Source organism: Orcinus orca, chromosome 20, assembly GCF_937001465.1.
Source record: "Orcinus orca chromosome 20, mOrcOrc1.1, whole genome shotgun sequence".
Lineage (NCBI taxonomy): Eukaryota > Metazoa > Chordata > Mammalia > Artiodactyla > Delphinidae > Orcinus > Orcinus orca.
Genome location: NC_064578.1, coordinates 20,586,382 through 20,602,047, shown reverse-complemented (window position 1 = coordinate 20,602,047; position 15,666 = coordinate 20,586,382). Strand labels below are relative to the sequence as shown.

Genomic DNA, 15,666 nt, shown 5'->3' with positions numbered 1-15,666 from the left:
CCCCTGCCTCTGGAAACCACAAATCTGATCTCATTCTATTAATTTGAGGTTTTTTTTAGATTCTACACATGAGTGAGATGATACAGTATTTGTCTTTCTCTGACTTATATCACTCAGCATAATGCCCTGAAGGTCCAACCATGTTGTCACAAATGGCAAGATTTCCTTCTTTTTTATGGAAATAAATAGTATTTTGTTGTACGTACATATGTGTGTATGTATGTATATATACATATGCACACACATCTCATGTACTTTATCCACTCATCTGTGGGTTGACACTTAGGATGTTTCCAAGCCTTGGCTATTGTAAATAATGCTGCAATGAACATAGAGGTACAGATATCTTTGACATAGTTATTTCATTTTCTTTGGACATATCCCAGAAGTGGGATTGCTAGGTCGTACAGCATTTCTATTTTTAATTTTTTGAAGAACCTCATACAGTTTTCCATGGAGGCATTGCCAATTCACATCCCCACCTACAGTGCACAAGGGTTCCCTTTTCTCCACAACCTTACCAGGATTTGTTTCTCCACAACCTTACCAGCATTTGTTATCCCTTGTATTTTTGATGGAAGCCATTCTAACAGGCATGAAGTGATGTCTCATTGTGGTTCTGATTCACATTTCCCTAATGATTAGTGATGTTGAGCACCTTTTTATGTATCTGTTAGCCATTTGAATATTTTCGTTAGAAAAATGTTTCCATTTTTAAATTGGATTGTTTGGGTATTTTTTTTTTTCTGTTGAGTTTTTTGAGTTTCATATCTATTTTGGACACGAACCTGTTATCAGATATATTATTTCCAAATAGTTTCTCCTTTTCTTTAGGTTGCCTTTTCATCTTGTTGATCATTTCTTTTGCTGTGCGGGAGCTTTTTAGTTCCATATAACCCAACTGGTGTTTTATTTTGCTGCTTGCACTTTAGGTATCATACGCTAAAATCATTGCCAGGATCCATGTCAATAAGCTTTTCCCCTATGTTTTCTTCTAGCAGTTTTATGGTTTTATGTCTTACATTTAAGTCTTTAATCCATTCTGAGTTAATTTTTGTGAGCAGTGGAAGATAGGGGTCTAGTTTCATTCTTCTACATGAGAATATCCAATTTTTTCCCAGTACTATTTATTGAAAAGACTGCCTTTTCTCCATTGAGTAATTAGTAGTCAAATAGTAATTAACTGTATGTGCATGGGTTTATTTCCAGGTTCTTGATTCTGTTCCATTGGTCTAAGTGTCTATTTTTCATGCCAGCTTTTGATAGCTTTATAAGGTAGCATGAAATCGGAAGGTGTGATGCCTCTAGCATTGACTTCTCCTAATGATTGACGTCGCTATGTGGGGTCTTATGGATCCATATTTTTTCTACTTCTGTAAAAATTACCATCAGAACATTGATAGGATTTGCATTGAATCAAAAGAGGGCTTTGAACAGTATGGATATTTTAACAATATTAATTTTTCCAGTCCATAAACATACAATATCACTTATTTGTGTTAACTTCAATTTCTTTCATCAGTGTCTGATAGTTTTCATTGTAGAGATATTTCACCTCCTTAAATGTATCCCTAAGTATTTTATTGTTTTAGGTGCTATTGTGAATGGGATTGTTTTCTTTATTTCTCTTTTGGGTAATTCGTTGTTAACGTATAGAAATGCTACTGATTTCTATAAGTTGATTGTGTATCCTGCAACTTTACTGATTTTGTTGATTAGATCTAATGGCGTTTTGGTAGTCTTTAGGATTTTCTGTATGTAGGATTTTCTGTATATAAAATCAAGTATCTGCAAATAGAGACAATTTACTTCTTCCTTCTCAATTCTATGCCTTTCTTCCTTCCTTCCTTTCCTCCCTTTCTTTCCTTCCTTCCCTCCCTTCCTTCCCTCCTTCCCTTTCTTCCCTTCCTTTCCTTCCTTCCTTTGACTGATTGCTCTGGCTAGGACTTCCACTACTATGGTGAATAGGAGTGGTGATAGTAGGCACCTTTGTCTTGTTTCTGATTTTAGAGGAAAAGTTTTCAGCCTTTCACCATTGAGTATGACGTTAGCTGTGGGCTTGTCATATATGACCTTTACTACATTGAAGAACATTCCTTCTATACCTAATTTGTTGAAAGTTTTCATCATAAAAGGTGGTTGTATTTTGTCAAATGCTTTTTATGAGTCTATTTAGGTGATCATGTGATTTTTATCTTTCATTCTATTAATGTGATGTATCACATATTCATTTGTGTATGTTGAACCATCCTCCTATCTCAGGTTTGAATCCCACTTGATCATGGTATATGATCCTTTTAAATGTGCTGCTGAATTTGGTTTGCTAGTATTTTGTTGAATTTTTGCATCTATGTTCATCAGAGATATTGGTCTGTAGTTTTCTTGTAGTGTCCTCATCTAGCTTTAGTATCAGGGTAATACTGGCCTTGTAAACTGAGTTTGGAAGTGTTCCTTTCTCTTTAACTTTTTGGAAGATTTTGAGAAGGATTGGTATTAATTCTTCTTTAAATGTTTAGTAAAATTCATCAGTGAAGCCACCTAGCCCTGGGCTTTTATTTGTTGACAGTTTTTGTTTGTTTGTTTGCTTTGTTTTGTTTTTGTTACTGATCCAATCTCCTTACTAGTAATTGGTCTGTTTAGACTTGCTGTTATTTCTGATTCAGTCTTGGTAGGCTCTAATTTCTAGAAATGTATCTAGCTTTTCTAGGTTGTCCAGTAGGTTGGCATACATATGTTCATAGTAGCCTCTTATGATCTTTTCTATTTCTGAGGTATCAGTTGTAATGTCTCCTCTTTCATTTATAATTCTGTAAATTTTGGTTCTCCTTTTTCCTCATACGTCTATCTAAAGGTTTGCCAATTTTGTGTATCTTTTCAAGGAACCAACTCTTAGTTTTTTAAATCTTTTCTATTCCTTTCCTGTTCTCTAGTTTATTTCTGTTCTAATCTTTATTATTCCCTTCCTTTTGCTAACTTTGGGCTCACTTTGTTCTTTTTCTAGTTCTTTGAGGTATAAAGTTAGGTTGTTTATTTGATATCTTTCTATTTAGTTCATATATGCATTTATAAATGCATATAAATGTCTCTTAGAATGCATATAAATGTCTCTTTATAAGTGTCTCTTAGAACTATTATTTATGCATCCCATGGGTTTTGATTTTTTTCCATTTTTGTTTCTCTTAAGATACTTTTTAATTTCCCTTTTATTTTAATGTTTGATCCATAGGTTGTTCAGGAAGAGTGCTGTTACATGTATTTGTAAATTTTCCAATTTTCCTCCTGTTACTCCTGTTAACAATCCTCCTATTACTGATTTCTAGTTTCATATCATTATGGTCAGAGAAGACACTCAGTATGATTTCTGTATTATTCAATTTGCTAAGACTTGTCTTGTTGTCTAACATATGATCTATCCTAGAAAATGTTTTCTGTAGGTTTGAGAAAAATGTGTATTCTTCTGATGTTAGAATGTTTTTTATGTGTCTGTTAGAACCATTTTGTCTACAGTATTGTTCAAATCTGTTTCCTTATTGATTCTGTCTGGATGATGTATCCATTGTTGAGAGTTGAGTATTAACATCCACAACTGTTATTGTTTGTTCTTTTAGTTTTGTTAGTATAGCTTGATATATTTTGGTGCTCCAATGTTGGTTCCATAAATATTTATAATTACTATATCCTCTTGATGGTTTGACCCCTTTATCATTATATAATGACCTGCTTTACATTTTTTTAAATATTATTAGCTTAGAGTCTGTTTTGTCTGATATAAGCGTAGCTACTCCTGCTTTTTTGGTTGTTGTTACCATTTGCTTGACATACCTTTTTTGACTCCTTCACTTTCAGTCTAGGTATGTGTTTGAAGCTAGAGAAAGTCTCTTGTAGACAACATATTTTTGCATCTTGTTTTTAATTCATTCAGTCATTCTATGTCTTTTGATTGGAGAATTTAATCCATTTATATTTAAAGTAATTATTGATACATAAGGATTTACTACTGCCATTTTGCTAAACATTTTCTGTTTTTAGTTCCTTTATTCCCCTTTACCCTGCTGTTGTCTTTTGTAATCTGATGACTTTTTTTTTTTTGGTATGCTTTGATTTCTTTATCATGATCTTTTGTGCAACTACTACAGGCTTTTACTTTGTGGTTACCATGAGGCTTACATATAATATCTTAAATTTTAACACCTTATTTTAAACTGATAACAACTTAACTTCAATAGCACTTCTAAACTTTACATTTTTACTTCCCCCCTCCCATTTTAGTTGATTGATATTACAATTTACGTACTTTATATTGTATATCCAATAATAGATTATTGTAGTCCTGGCTATATTTAATACATTTGTTTTTTCACTTTTAAAGTAGTATTGTAAGTGAATTACATACCACTATTTCCATATTAGAGAATCTGATTTGACTATATATTTACCATTACCAGTGAGTTTGACACTATCTTCAGATATAATTTTTTATAATGTTAATGAGCATCTTTTTACTTGCACTCAAAGAACTCCCTTTAGCATGTCTTTTATGGCCAGTATGATTGTGATGAACTCCTTCAGGTTTTGTTTGTTAGAGAAAATTGTTATCTGTCTTTTATTTCTGAAGGACAGCTTTGATGGGTATATAATTCTTGGTTGACTTTTTTTCTTTCAATATTTTGATTATATCATCCCATTCTCTCCTAGCCTGAAAAGTTCCTGTTGAGAAATCTGGTAATCTTACATGGTTTCCTTGTATGTAACTTGTTTCATTTCACTTGCTGCTTTCAAAATTATTTTTTTTACTTTGACTTTTGACAGTTTAATGTGTAGTGCTACCCTATTCACGTTTAACCTATTCGGGGTCCTTTGGGCCTCATGGATCTGGATGTCTGTTTTTCTCCACATGTTTGGGAAATTTTCAGATTTGCTTTAAGTATACTATGTCTCTTTCTCTTTTCCTTCTGGGATTCCCATGATGCATTTATTGTTTCCTTTGATGTTTTCCCATAAGTCTTATAGGCTTTCTTCAGTCTTTTTTATCCTTTTTCTTTTATGCTTCTCTGACTGGATAATTCCAAATGTTCTATCTTCTAGATCACTGATTATTTCTTCTCCATGATTGAGTCTACTGTTGAAGCTCTCTTGTGAATTCTTCAGTTCATCCTTTGTATTCTTCATCTCTAGGATTTAGGTTTGGGTTTTTTTTTATGTTTTATATCTCTTTGTTGAACTTCTTGTTTTGTTCATGCATTGTTTTCCCAATTTCTTTTTGTTGTCTGTCTGGTGTTCTTGTAGTCCTTAAACATCTTTAAGAGGATTATTCTGAAATTTGTGTCTAACAGTTCATAGATATTCATTTCTTTAGGGTCAATTATTGGAGCTTTATTGGTTTCCTTTGGTGGTGTCTTGTTAACCTACCTGATTTTTCGTGATCCTTGATTCTTTACATTGGTATCTGTGCATTTGAGTAAGTTGTCCCCTCTTCCAGACTTTGCATTTTCACTTTGGCAGAGACAGTTCTTTATAGTCAGCTTAGCTTGGCGTTCTGGACATGTCAGCTGGTAGCATCCCAGCAGCAGTGGGGCTTGCTGTCTGGGTCTACATGGGGGAAAGGCCACTGCCCAAGCTCTAAAGTTGGGTGGGGGCGTGCTACTGGCTGAGAGCATTTGGATAAGACTGTTGGCTTGGTTCCCTGAACTAGTGCAGCTGTAGCATAGGCTCTGCAGTGGTCTAGATTCTCTGGTCAGGCTTTCTAGATGGTCAGAACTGGATACTATACTCAGCAGTAGGTAGGGCTATGAATTAGCTTCCCTGCCCAGGTGGAGTAACAGAACAGGCACCAAGATCAGCACAGCTGGTTGTTAAATGACCCGTGTAAGGCAGGACTGCACACTGAATTCTCCAGTCAGAAGGTGCCACTGGCTTTACTCTGCAGACAGGGAGAGGCACTGGCTGTGCTCTCTGTTCAAGTGCTGCTGTATGGAGAGCCATAGGATGGGCTACACAGCTTCCCATGTGCTCTGGTTAGGTTCCCTGGTCAAGCGGGCTGAAGGCTATTTTCAGCAGTGTCAGGCTTTCAATTAGTTTCCCTACCTGTGCAGGACCACCATACAGCCCCAAGGCTGTAGGGTCCTTGTTTGGGACCAAATTAGGCAGAACTATGCACCATGTTCCCTGGCCTGACAGGCTACTGCCCTGACTATGCAGATAGGCAAGACCACTAGCTGGATTCCACTGTAATCAGGGTTACAGGATGAGCTACAGATTCCCAGTAACTCTGGTTAAGCTTCCTGGTTATGCAGGCTGGAGGATGTATTCAACAGTGGGTAAGGCTGTAAATTAGATTCCCTGCCCAGGTGGGGCCATAGAATAGACCCCAGGGCTGGCAAGGCTCTTTGTTTGGGGACCAAATCAGGCAGGACTGTGTACCAAGTCCAGATGGGGCCACTGCCCTGGCTCTACAGATGGGCGGGGCCACTGGTCATACTCTCCACTAAACTGCTGTTGGGCTAAGCAGCTTTCCATGTGCCCTGCTCAGGCTTCCTGGTCAGGCTGGAATGGGAGCTACACTTAGCAGTAGGAGAGGCTATGAATCAGCTTCCCTGCCCAAGGGGAGTGGCTGAACTGGCTTCAAGGCCAACATAGCTTCTTATTTGGGTTCTTAAATCGGACAGACCAACTCCCGGATGAATTCCCTGCTCAAACTGGGCCACCATTGGCTCTGCAGATGAGCAGTGCCTCTGGGATATACACGGCTACTGTCTCAGCAGGCACTTGGTCTGCCAAGATCAAGCACTGGTTGCTGTAAGCCTCATTCTCCTCCATCACTACCTGATTCCCAGTGTTCAAGTTTCACAGATTCCCTCACAATCCCTATGAACTGAGACGTGAGTGGGCCTCCTGAGAAGCATCCCACAATGCTGGGGAGCTGGATGTCCACCTCGGGCTCTTTCGCCACTAGAGGAACTGGAGGTTTGGGGTGGGGTGCCCTCTTGGTGTGCTGCTACACCAGTCTGGAGGAGGGGCAAGGCCCTCAAAGTGTAGCTGTGCCTCTTACTCTTCTAACGTGGCCCATCTCATTCTCTGTGTTACAGGGAATACTTCAGCCTCACCTCCATGTTCTAGGATTTTTACTCTCTTGTCCATAGATAGTGGTCAGCTGGTCTTCTCATAGATTTTTAAAGTTCAGAACAACCTATGTCACCATCTTAATGATGTCACTCTGCATCTGTTCTTTAGAACGTGCTCTCTAGTCTGTCTATTTGGAACGTTGTTTCTTTTTCTTCAAGGCTCAACGTAGATGGTGTCTCATCTAGGAAGCTACCCTGAGGTCTCTCACAGCCAGCTTTCCCTCGGGGCTCCCTGCGTTCTCTCTCAGAACTTCTCATATTCTCTGTGAGTCTGTGTCTCTCACCAGACTGTAGGGTGGAGTGGGGTTAATGAGGAAGAGGGAGGATTAATGTATTTTGTTCATGTTTAAGCAGTCCCCTAGTGCCTGGAACTTACTGTACCATGGCAGTAATGACAACAATGATAGTTATCCGGGTGCACTCAACTGGTAGACCCAGAACCCTGAGTTCTGCTCTTTTTTCTGTGTCTGTGGACACATCAGGACACCCTGTGCTCTGAGTATGGGTCACGTCACAACCGGTAGCCATTAGCTGGACAGGTTGATCTTCCTCATCAGTATGACAGGGTTTCTCTCTCCAGACGATGTGGTAATAAATGAAACAGGCCTGTCTCAGATCCTGTTCCTCTAGATCACTAGTACCTCCAGGACCTGGCATGGCCCCTCTGCTTGAAGTAAGATCCTGAGGGGATTTCTCAGGCTTCGAACAAGGGACCAGCTATGCTGGGGCTGTGGTGGCAGTGAATGGCTTTTGTGGCTGAGGAAATGTGGAAGGTGAAATTCTGAGCAATCCAGGCATTGTGGCTGCAGTCCCTAAGGATATGGTAGAAATGTCACAAGACACTGTTTCTTTTTCCCCTTTCAGGGGCTGGGATGGGAGGCAAGGGAGCCAGAAGAGCCACGTTCTTGGTTCATGAAACAGATGCTTTGTCTTTTGTTTGTGGTGGGTTTTTTTTGTTTTTTGTTTTTTAAATCATTGCTGAGAAAAACTGGGAAAAACAAGAAGTACCCTTGGGTGGTAGAAAAGAAGTGGCTTTTGGTGTGAGTTGGGCTTGGGTTTGAATCCCAGCTCTGCCACTTACAGTCTATGTGATTGGGGGAAGATTACATAACGCCAACAAGCCTCGATTTCTTCCTTTGTGAACTGGGCATAACACATACCTTGAGTATTTGGTGTGAGTTCTGGAGTTTGTGTCTTCATGGTTCGTGTTCAGTGATGGTACTGTTGTAGATTTTACGTGCTGGGTGAGACTGATCCCGCTCCACCACCATACCCCTCATTCCTTTACTTAAAATGGATTTTCCATATTCAGGAAGAAAATCATCAAAGAGAAAAAGGCTTTCCTGAGGAATCCTGCTTTCAAGGACTCTACTTGAAAGCAAGCCATGGCAATGAACCATGCTGCAAATGTTGGGATTTGATTTCATTCTGAGTCTTCCTCCAGTTGACTGAAGACAACAATGACTCATGTGAGGGAGTCTCCCAGAGACATCAGAGAAAGCTCTGAAGTGGGAGTCTGGACATCTGAGCTAACGCCTTGGGGAAAAAGTAGCCACAATCAGTCTGTACAGTTTCTGGGAATAACACTGACCAAGTGCTTTGCAAACACACGAAGTTCCTTTCACAGATGTGGCACTTCTTTCATGCACTGGGAGGTATACCAGTTGTATTGGCCTAGGCCATTTCACTTTATCTTTCCAGTGTCTCTAGAAGGAGTATCTTCACCTATAATTATCGTGATTAATACAAGGGGTTTTCACTTCACAGAGGTGAAGTGAAAAGTTACAGCCAATAAGCGACTGAATGAGGATTTGAACCCCCAGATCTGTCTGATTCCAAAACTGTACCACTGGGTAGAGTTCCCTGGACCTTAGGAATGGAGTTATCAGATATAACAAATAAAAATATATGATACCCAGTTAAATTTGCATTCCAGATAAACCAATTTTTTTTAGTATAAGTGTATCCCAGTATTATACTTAAAAATACTTGTTATTTATGTTAAATGCAAGTTTAGCTGGGCATCTTGTATTTTATTTGGCAACCCTCCTTAAGAGGCTCATGTCACATGAGCCGGAGAGAAGTGGTATATCAGAGCCTTTCCCTAGGCTTGTAAGGTTGTTCTGAAGGGCTTCTGTCTCCCATGACAGAAGTTCTAAGAATTTTATAAAAATATAGGGGAAGAAAATCTCAGAGGTGATTTAGGATGTGTTTTCTAGACAAACGTGATACAGGTCTAGATACTCCAAAGGTGTGCAGAGCAAGAATTCCAAATCACAATTGACATATACAATATACTTGGCTGGGTAAGCTCAGGTTCACCCAGCAGCTCTCACTCTGAACTTGCGTAGGTCTCACTTGGAAGCCATGGCAAGGACCTGACCTGGAAGCCAATACTTACTGAAACCCACCATTGGCCCTTTATCTACAGCATCTCATTTAGAATCATGGCAGTGCTTTGAGGTGTGACAACCCCATTTACTGACTGATATACTGAGATAGAGGAGTCAGAGCCACAGCTCATGAGTGGTAGAGCTGAATTTGATGTAGATCTGTCTGAATCCAACAGCAGCATCATGCTGTATAGTTCATGGGAAGTCAGGTGGGCTACAACCCAATGACTGAGATATTTGTTGAGTAGTCGCATGTAACAGAGTTCAAACTGTTCTTTATATAGTCATGCTACCTGAATGTTCTCCTATCTGTTCATCTGTACCTATCTTGACTCATCCTTCAAGGCCTATCTCAAATCCTGTCCTTCATGAGCCATGCTGATGTTTTCAATGGGATGTGGCCCCTCCTTTGCACCCCAAAGTTTTCCCTGGCTTGGTTTACAATGGCCTACAGATTTGGCCTCTAACTGTGGAACTGGACACTTCCTTGTACTCTACAAGTGGTCTTCCACAACTACTAGAGAAGACACATAGCATAGTGGTTAAGAATACAGACTATGGAGTCCCACTACTGGGTACCACTTATCAGCTGTCAGGCCTTGGACAAATTGCATAACATCTCCATGCCTCAGTTACCTCAACTTTACAATAGAAGATGGTAATAAAAATACCTACCTCAAGGGGTTGTCATGAGGACCAAATGAGTTGACGTGCATAAATCACTTAGAACAATGCCTGACACATAGTAAGTGTTCAATACATATTATGTTATTACTGTTACTACTGTGATATCTATCATGATTGGAACTTTTAGTAGGTGCCAGGCCCAGAGCGGAGCAGCACACGTGCATCATGTCATTTTATTCTCACCGCCACCTTACAGGCAGGTACAATTCTCATTCAGCTAGTAAATCACGGAGCGAGGAGGCAAACCCTGGCTGACCATGGGGCCTATACTTTCATTTCCAATCCTTTTACTCTCATATGTTTTCTCTTTCTTATAGCTTCTTGGAGGTACTTCAACATGATAGTTGACTTAAACTACATTATTCTCTCTATTAACTAACCCATGAAGAGATATAAACATTGTCCGTCTTCACAGAATTGAATGCTACCAGATCAAAACCATCTTTGTGTATATAGAAGAATGTGTATGGCAAGGGTTAGCTGAGGCCATTTAAGTGTGGGTGTTAAGGGTGAGGCCGATCTAGCTTTCAATCTGTGAGCTGCCTTTCATGTACAATGACGTGACCGCTCCAGGCCTCAGATTTCTCCTTGGGTCACGAGGGTATCAGTATAAATTAATTAGTTTGGGGAGCATCATATATATTCAAATACCTTATCTGCCCTTTATTCCTTGATAGAGTAATTTTTAAGTTAGCACTTTGCTAACCTCAAGCTGGGATGGAATGGGGGCAAAATCAAAGAAAGTCTTCACGGTGTGTGTCATGCAAAATAATACCCATTAATACCCAAATCTCTCAGAACACATTGTACCGAGCAAACCATTTATCTTGAGCAAACCATTCTTCACCTGATCGTGTAATCATCAGAGCCATCTACCTCCATCCCTAGCCTACAGAAGACCCTAGACAGTCAACTTTGCCAATAGAAAGGAGTCTTTTCTAAAAGCCCCGAGCAGGATTTGCCTCAGTCATAGGTGAACAAATGAAACGAAACACTCCAGTCTGAGACCCGCATTGGTAGCTTCAGAAAGATACCTCGTCTTCACAGACCAGCAAAGAGATCAAAGTTTATGAAAAACTTCATGTGGCCTCAAAAGACACCACATGGGAGACAGCATCCATGTTGGGAAACATCCAGGGACACCACGTCTTCACTGTTTGGCCATGGGCAAGTTTCTCAAATTCTCTGAACCCCAGCTTCCACATCTGTGAGTTTGTGAAAATCGTCCTGCGCAGAACTGAGATAGGTATGAAATGAAGTCACAGGTATCAAAGTGCCAGATGTGACTGCTCTCTACCAATCACGTTCTTTTGTTAGGGAACCTGTTTTCCCAAGTATCAATCTTACCCCTTCACAGCACACATCTTTCTGATTTGGGGAAGTAAGGATTCTTTTATCAATCTGGTCATCTCTGTGGCCATTGAAATTCAAAGACTCTCATCCTTTGCTATTTAATGGCACTGATTGGCTGGATTTTCCCTTCTCACCCACCCATAGTTCAGTTTTCTGAGTGAAAAGACGAAGATGAGCTATAAAAATATGATTGCATTGCTGTTGCAACTTCCCAGACTCAGATGGTTATAACCTGATGCAGGACATTCCAATTTTAACTATCTACTGCTGCTTTTATTTCATAAAGCCACTTAAAACATCCTGTACTGCTTTTATATACGTCACTACTTTTATGGCTTTTGTGTCATAATGAAAGGCAGTTTGTTGGAAGCTGAGGGGGTTTTTTTTCCAGCAGAAGAAGAGCCAACCTGGAATAAGACATTTCTGTCTAGTTTCTCTGCCTTCTAACTCTGTCCCACGTAATAAGTCCACGTTCCTCCAGGCTGCCAGATTATTCTCCCCAAAAAGCTATTTATAAGGCATTACCCTGCTCAGCCTTTAAAGGCTCCCCATTACGTTGATTGGAAGGCCCTATGTCCTTAGCCTGGCTTTTAAAGATGTCTGTTGTCTGGCCTCATAACTGACCCATATAAAACAAAACACCTAGGTTGCTCTTCACCTGTTTCAGTACTCATGATTTCATACATAATGTGCCTTCTCCACCATTTCTGGGAAGCCCTTCTGCCTTGCTTCTTTTTTGTTTTTTTCCTCTATTTTTAAAAATTGAAGTATAGTTGATTTACAATGTTGTGTTTAATTTCTGCTGTACAGCAAAGTGAATTAGTTATACACATATATATAAATTATTTTTTTAATATTCTTTTCCATTATGGTTTATCCCAGGAGATTAGACATAGTTCCCTGTGTTATACAGTAGGACCTTGTTGTTTATCCATTCTAAATGTAATAGTTCGCATCTACTAACCCCAAACTCCCAACCCATCACTCCGCCACCCCCAACCTTGGCAACCACAAGTCTGTCCTCTATGTCCGTGAGTCTGTTTGTTTTGTAGATAGGTTCATTTGTGCCATATTTTAGATTCCACATATAAGTGATCTCATATGGTATTTGTCATTCTCTTTCTGACTTACTTCACTTAGTATGATAATCTCTAGTTGCATCTGTGTTGCTGCAAATGGCATTATTTCATTATTTTTATGGCTGAGTAATATTCCATTGTATATATGTACTGCATCTTCTTTATCCATTCATCTGTTGATGGACATTTAGGTTATTTCCATGTCTTGGTTATTGTGAATATGGATATAGGAGTGTATACCTTTCTGAATTATACTTTTGTCCGAGTATATGCCCAAGAGTGGGATTGCTGGATCATATGGCAGTTCTGTTTTTAGTCTTCTGAGGAAGCTCCATACTGTTCTCCATAGTGGCTGTATCAATTTACATTCCCACCAACAGTGTAGGAGGGTTCCCTTTTCTCCACACCCTCTCCAGCATTTGTTATTTGTAGACTTTTTAATGATGGCCATTTTGAGTGGTGTGAGGTGATACCTCATTGTGGTTTTGATTTGCATTTCTCTGATAATCAGTGATGATGAGCATCTTTTCATGTGTGTATTGCCCATCTGTATGTCTTTTTGGAGAAATGTCTATTAAGGTCTTCTGCCCAGTTTTCGATCGGGTTGTTTATTTTTTGTTAAGTCGTATGAGTTGTTTGTATATTTTGTAGATTAAGCCCTTGTCAGTCACATTATTTGCAAATATTTTCTCCCATTCTGTAGGTTCTTTTCACTTTGTTTATGGTTTCCTTTGCTGTGCAAAGCTTCTAAGTTTGACTAGGTCCCATTTGTTAATTTTTATTTCTATTGCCTTGGGAGACTGACCAAAGAAAACACTGGTACAATTTATGTCAGAATGTTTTGCCTATGCTCTCTTCTAGGAGTTTTATGGTGTCGTGTCTTATGTTTAAGTAGCCTGTGAAGTCATCTGGTCTTTGACTTTTGTTTGTAGAGAGTTTTTTAATTACAGATTCTATTGCACTTCTAGTGATCAGTCTGTTCAAATTATCTATTTCTTCTTGATTCAGTCTTGGTGGGCTGTATGTTTCTAGAAAGTTGTCCATTTCTTCTAGGTTGTCAAATTTGTTGGCATATAATTATTCATAGTATTCTCTTATGATTTTTTTTTTTTGTATTTCTGCAGTATTGGTTGAGATTTCTCCTTTTTCATTTCTTATTTTGTATATTTGGGTTCTCTCTCTTTTCTTCTCGGTGAGCCTGGCCAGAGGTTTATCAATTTTGTTTGTCTTATTGATTTTTACTATTGTTTTTAAAATCTCTACTTATTTGCCCCCTGACCTTTATTATCTCCTTACTTCTGCTGACTTTAGGGGTTTTTTTGTTCTCATTTTTATAATTCTAGGTGGTATGTTAGGTTATTTATTTGAGATTTTTCTTGTTTTTTTGTGGAAGTCCTGTATCACTATGAACTTTCCTCTAAGAACTGCTTTTGCTGCATCCCATAGATTTTGTATGGTTGTGTTTTCATTGTCGTTTGTCTCAAGGTATTTATTTAATTTCCTTTTTGATCTCCTTGTTGACCCATGGGTTTTTTATAGCAGGTTCTTTAGTCTCCGTGTGATTGTTTTTTTTCTCATTTCTTTTCCTGTGGTTGATTTCTAGTTTCATGCTGTTGTAGTCAGAGAAGATGCTTGAAATAATTTCTACTCTTAAATTTGTTGCAGTTAGTTTTGTGCCCTAGTATGTGGTCAATCCTAGAGAATGTTCCATGTGCACTGGAAAAGAATGTGTATTCTGTTTTTGGGTGGGGGGTGGTTGCATGTAATGTCCTGAAATTATCAATTTAGTCTAACTGTTGTATTGTATTATTTAGGATCTCTGTTGCCTTACTGATTTTCTGTCTAGAAGATCTGTCCATTGATGGGAGTGGGGTGTTAAAGTCTCCTACTATTATTGTATTCCCATCAATTTGTCCCTTTATGTCTGTTAATATTTGTTTTATGTATGCAGGTGCTCGTATATTAGATGCATATGTATTGATGAGTGTAAAATCCTCTTCTTGCATTGATCCTTTATCATTATATAGTGTCCTTCTTTATCCTTCTTTATGGCCTTTGTTTTAAAGTCTATTTTGTCTGATATGAGTATTGCAACTCCTGCTTTCTTGTCATTTCCATTTGCATGAAATATCTTTTTCCATCCCCTCACTTTCAATCTATGTGTGTCCTTTGCCTTGTAGGCAACATACTGTAGGCTCTTGTTTTTTCTCCAGTCTGCCACTCTGTCTTTTGATTGGAGCACTCAATCCATTGACATTTAAGGTAATTATTGATACATTGTATTTATTGTCATTTTAAACCTTGTTTTCCTGTTGATTCTATGTTTCTTCTTTGTTCCTTTCTTTTTCCTTTTGTGGTTTGATGATTTTATTTTATGCTTGTGTTCTCTTCTTTTTGTTTTTTGTGAATCTATTGTATGTTTTTGATTTGTGGTTGCCCTGTTTTTCAAGTATGTTAACCCTTTCCTGTATCTGCTTGCTTTAGACTAATAGGCATATAGGCTCAAATACATTCTAAAAAAAAGAATCTACATTTTTTTATCCTCCTTCCCCATATTTTATGATTTTGATGTCCTTTTTTACATCTTCATATTTATCCTTTTGCTATTCCTTGTGTACATCATTGCTTTCACAAATAGTTTTTTTTTTCTTTTTGATCTGTATACTGGCTAATTTAAGTGATTTACTTTCCAATTGTGATTTCCTCCTTACTATATCTTCTTCTTTTCTATTTAGAGAAGACCTTTCAGTGTTTCTTTTAGGGTGGGTTTAGTATTGCTGTGTTCTTTTAGTTTTTGCTTGTCTGAAATTCTTTATCATTTAGAATAGGAGGAGAAAGAATTTTGCTGGGTAGAGCATTCTACGTCACAGATTTTTCCCTTTCAAGATTTTGAATATATTTTTGCCACTCCCTCTGGCCTGCAGCATTTCTGTAGAGAAATCAGTTAATAGCCTTATGGCAATTCCTTTAAGGGAAAGTTAAAAGAGTAATTAACTATTTTTTTTCTCTCTTGCTGCCCTTAGAATCCTCTCT

At 38.5% G+C, this 15,666-nt stretch overlaps 2 long non-coding RNA genes across 10 annotated transcripts in view; one reads left to right on the top strand and one right to left on the bottom strand.

Annotated features, from left to right (window-relative positions):
• Window positions 1–15,666, bottom strand: part of LOC117197007 (uncharacterized) — a 234,244-nt gene that overhangs the window by 9,934 nt on the left and 208,644 nt on the right. The gene's annotated exons all lie outside the window — the stretch shown is intronic.
• Window positions 1–15,666, top strand: part of LOC117197006 (uncharacterized) — a 93,776-nt gene that overhangs the window by 25,518 nt on the left and 52,592 nt on the right. The window lies entirely within an intron of this gene.